The sequence below is a fragment of the Eucalyptus grandis genome, chromosome 11, assembly GCF_016545825.1.
Source record: "Eucalyptus grandis isolate ANBG69807.140 chromosome 11, ASM1654582v1, whole genome shotgun sequence".
Lineage (NCBI taxonomy): Eukaryota > Viridiplantae > Streptophyta > Magnoliopsida > Myrtales > Myrtaceae > Eucalyptus > Eucalyptus grandis.
The window spans coordinates 18,136,809-18,141,437 of NC_052622.1; the positions used below are offsets into that span (position 1 = coordinate 18,136,809).

Consider the following 4,629-nt stretch of genomic DNA (forward strand, 5'->3'; position numbering starts at 1 on the left):
AGTAGTGTAATGTCCAAAAATAATACTATAATTATCCAATTTCTCATCCTAAATTTAATTTTCATATTATAAACTCATAAATGCTTATTAGTAGATTGATTTAAAAGAAGTTGTTAAAGTACACTTCTTTGCTTATGATATAAGAGGAAAGTCAAAAAGATAATTTCGTGAATTAAATTTGAAAAGTAATAAGATAAAGACGGAAAAAAGAGAGGAATAAACTAAGCTATATAGAGTATTATGTTTGCCTAAGAATAAATTGCCAAATCCCAAAAACACCTTAACTTTTATTCCTAAGACAAAAGTGTCTCGACTTTTGAAATGATACAAAAAACCCCCTTAAATTTCTATCCAAGGAAACCATTATATTCCACCCAAAAAAATTGAAATGGTACATGACATGACTAGCAGTTATGTTTTAGAGAAATAGATTGGTGATCTTCTAAAACTTATGCAAAGAAGTTTTATCCCAATTAAGAGGAATCAGAAAGGACGCCATTTTAATAAAAAACTACACTTTTTTGGTAATTATTGACATGTCCGTGACTTCTTTTGATTCATGTTGACATTCTTTTTGGACGCTTTAGCGCTAATAGCCACATTATCATGTACTATATCGGCTTGCATCGGCCGAAAACTTAATAATGGGTAATTTTGTCCTTCAAATAAGAGTTCGTGGATTCTTTTAAGTCGCTTGAAAAGTTGGGACATTTTTATCATCCGCATAAAAGCTTTTGAGTCGTTTTGTGATTTGGCTAGAGTAAAGGGAAAGATAATTTTTTTTTTAAAGAATAGTGGAGGCAAACCCTCAGCATCTCTCTCAACTCTTGTGCCTTAGCGCCACAATCGATTGAGAGAATTTTCACCAAAACGAGGCAAAATCATAGCCAATCTTTATTTGCTTCAAAAAATGGTGCCTCTAGAAAACTCAGCTCTTGGTTGAAAGCAAGTACAAGATACTCATCAATCTAAACAACAGTATTACAACGTAGGATGTCCAGCCTGCACCAATTTCGTTTTCTTCACTTCATTGTCTTTCAAATTCCCAAGCAATTCACTTTTCTTTGTCATTCATATCGATTTCCACCGTATCCATTCACCCGTTTGCTTTCGGGAGCTGGCAAATTTACAGCCGTGCGCACCATCAGATCCCTCTTTGCAAATTTGTTCTGCGAAAATTTCAATCACGTCGTGCTCGACCTAGAATCAGAAAGGAGTCTGCTTCGTTTCCCCATTCACCCGAAACTCAAACAGTATTACGCGTTTCAAGCTCGAAAGTCACAAGCATGACTAAAATTGACAACAATTTTGCCATGGATTGTCTGGGTTATAGCACGATCACAAGGTTCAATCTCAATGAAAATGGGCAATCGATCTTATTCATTTCTCCAATCTGTTTGTGTAATAAAATTTTAAAAACCATCGATGGTGTATATTTATATAAGGCATCATCGTCAATCCTTGTTGATCCTACATGATCGAGCATGAGGGCTCGCTGTAACATGGGTCCACGACATAGGCGATTTCGCGGTGCGGGACTCCGTACGACCACATGATGGCTTGTGCTGCCTTGTCCCTGCTCTCGCTTTCTTTCTCGTCTTTCTCATCAGCCTTGCTCACGGTGACTATCTCCGCAAACCCAACTTTCTTCCTAAGTAAATTCGTGAGGTTAACCGCGTCGACATCTCCGGTCACCTCGATCCGGTCTCGGTCACCCACCAGTGCCACGGATTGTACTCCTGGAGTGAGGCAAACAAAGGAAACAGATTGCTTTTGAATCAAAGAGGTTCTTTCCCACCACTATTCTTAATCTCGCAATGCCTAAAATAATTTACTAAAGACACATCTAAATGGTAGTCGAGATATAATAACGAAATATTTAACAATCACCTTGGAAGCCACCCGCGAGTTTCATAGCTTTGGAGTGAGGGCTTTGGGGGCCGAAACAATGAAATCCTGAGGTGTGGTTATTCATCGAAACCTTGATCACGAGTTTTTGCTGCAAAAAAAGAAAAAAAATCAAATTAAAACATAAGCAGATCAAGAAGGCTAATTAGCATGCGACATAAGGGGAATTAAGTCGTGATTTTCTCATAATATTACCTTCATGGTGCTTGCTTCGTTAGGAAATGAAGCAACTGTAAACTTTTCAATTTGTTGGAAGAATTTTGAGAAATTATTGGAGAAGGATGAAGACCAACTGGGGGACAAAACTCTATTTATAGCCTCTCCTTGGAAGGAGAGTTTAAAAACAAAGGCTGGGCAGATGGTTGTCAGAAGTCAAAATCCGAATGTGAAGTCAAAGGGTTGAGCAGACGACCTTCGAGAAAATCATGGGACAGGACAAGGCAAGGACGACTAAGAGAAAATCATGGGAAAGTTCATGCTCAATCCAAAGTAATGACAGATTTGAATGAGGTATTTTTCTGGTCCAAGATTTAAACCAGATTTAAAAACTGATTTGTTGACTGGATTATTGTTAAAAAAACCCTCAATCTATATTAATTAAGTCATAAATCTTAAAACAAAGACTTGGGAGATGGTTGTTAGAAGTCAAAATCTGAATGTGAAGTTAAAGGGTTGAGCAGACGATCTTCAAGAAGGAATGATGGGACAGGACAAGGCAAGGACGACTAAGAGAAAATCGTGGGAAAGTTCATGCTCAATCCAAAGTAAACAGATTTAAATGAGGTATTTTTCTGGTCGAAGATTAAAACCAGGTTCAAACATCGATTTGTTGATGGGATTATTGTCCAAAAAAACCCTCAATTTATCATACGATGATTAATTAAGTCATAAATCTTTTAATTGTGTTATTTATTTCTAAATCTTTTGACAATTTGTACTTTAGTTCTAAACCTTTTAATTCTAAATTAATTTAGTCATAAACCTCTTAATTGTGGTAGTTCTAAATTTTTTTGATGATTTACCAATTTAGTTCTAAACTTTTTAATGAATTGTCAATTTAGTTCATCCAACTGCTTTTGGGCAAAAATCACCGACATGAATGTCAACTAGTCGTTGGCCATTCTTGTGATGTGGCCGATGCTAACGAGGATAAATTATGCAAATTTATTTTAATTTTTTTCCCCATTTTTCCCTTTTCTTCCCTTTGGTTGGTGAGGACAACTCTTGCAAGATGTGGCGAGGGATGGCCTATGCCCAGGCCATGAGAGTTGAGCCCTTGCTAGATGCGATGAGGTCAACAACACCCTCCTTTGTGGCTGTTTGTCGGCAGTATTGGCCACAGGCCAAAGGAAAAGAAAAGTAGAAAAAAAGAAAGGAAAAAAAGGGAAAAAAGGGAAAAAAAAAGAAGAAAAGGATTTTTTTTTTTTAAATGCAAAATTTGTCCAAGTCAATGTTTGGCTGCATCATGTACATAGCTAGTGGCTAGCTGATGTCCATGTCATCGACTTTCGACCAAAATTGACCGAAAGGACTAAGTAAGTTGTTGAAAGATTTATGATTAAATTTGCACAATTGAAAAATTTAGGACTGAATTGACCGCCTCTCAAGAGGTTCACGACTTTTTGGACAATTTTCCTATTTGTTGACTTAATTATTTCTTAGTGAGCTAGAGAAAAGGAGCATTCGCATCTATATAACTTATAGTCACGGACCTTACCCTCTAACTTATTTATTTATGATCCTCAAGCTTTCTATTCGAGCATTTAGATTTGGTTAAGTAAAATAAGCATGTGACAACTGTCAGCTTCTTGATCTTTTTACCAACATAAGCAAATTAAAGGAAAAGTTAGCAAGTGATGGTGGCAACCACCGGCGCTAAAGACGCTCGATAATGGTGTAAAGACGCTTGACAATGGTGCATCCCCACCTTCACCAAGTAAGCGACAGTTGCTGCCCATGCCATTCTCACCGCAGCAAGAAGGCAGAAGAAGCGATTCTTGCCTCGTCAAATCGTGGCGAGGGCAATTGGATAGCAAAAGTCCATCGAAGTAAAATACTTCTTTTCAATTGGGAGTCTTCCTCTTCCCAGCTTCTTTGGGATATTTCATGTTCGGAAGTATTTTTTACCTTTCTCATGTAGTTATTATTTTAATGAATGAAAGAAATCATCTGTTTTATGAAAAAAAAAATTGTGGTGAGGGTCGCTAAGCTTGCTTGTCCTGCCGCCCCACGGTGAGGGCGAACGAACACTGTTGAGGTAACCATGAGGGTATGCGCACTAGGTTCTTTCCCATGTATAATTTGATGGAGCAATTTAATTGGGAAAAGTGTTAAAAGAGACTTAAACCTTTTACATTTATACTAATTTATTCCTAAATCTTTTTACTTGGTGCTAGTTTAGTAATTTTTATCTAATTTTGGCTGGATTTTGTTGATTGGATGTTGGTTGGTTGACGTGGCATGAATCGCACTGACGTGGACAACTTTTAAAAATATTTTTATATTTTTGAATTTTTGAATTTTTTATTTTCTTTCTCCTCCTTCCTCCAGCTAGTCGCTAGCTAGCGGTGACGGTCGGCAAGGTTTGAAACCTCGCCAGTGGCCATGAGGGCGGCCTTGCACTGGGCAGTGAGGCTTGCCTTCGCCGGATCTGATGAGGCTAGCTCGAAGCCGCCGCGAGGGTGGCCTTGCGCCAAGCTGGCAAGGGTCAAGCCTTACTCG

The 4,629-nt window shown here is 38.0% G+C and overlaps 1 long non-coding RNA gene across 1 annotated transcript; it reads right to left on the bottom strand.

Annotated features, from left to right (window-relative positions):
• Positions 1-1,353: 1,353 nt before the first annotated feature.
• LOC104425192 lies at positions 1,354-2,204 on the bottom strand. The gene is made up of 3 exons (XR_005547561.1): positions 2,104-2,204; positions 1,891-1,999; positions 1,354-1,739 (listed from the first exon to the last, which is right to left on the bottom strand). It is a non-coding gene; the product is annotated as a heavy metal-associated isoprenylated plant protein 46 (long non-coding RNA).
• Positions 2,205-4,629: the final 2,425 nt, after the last annotated feature.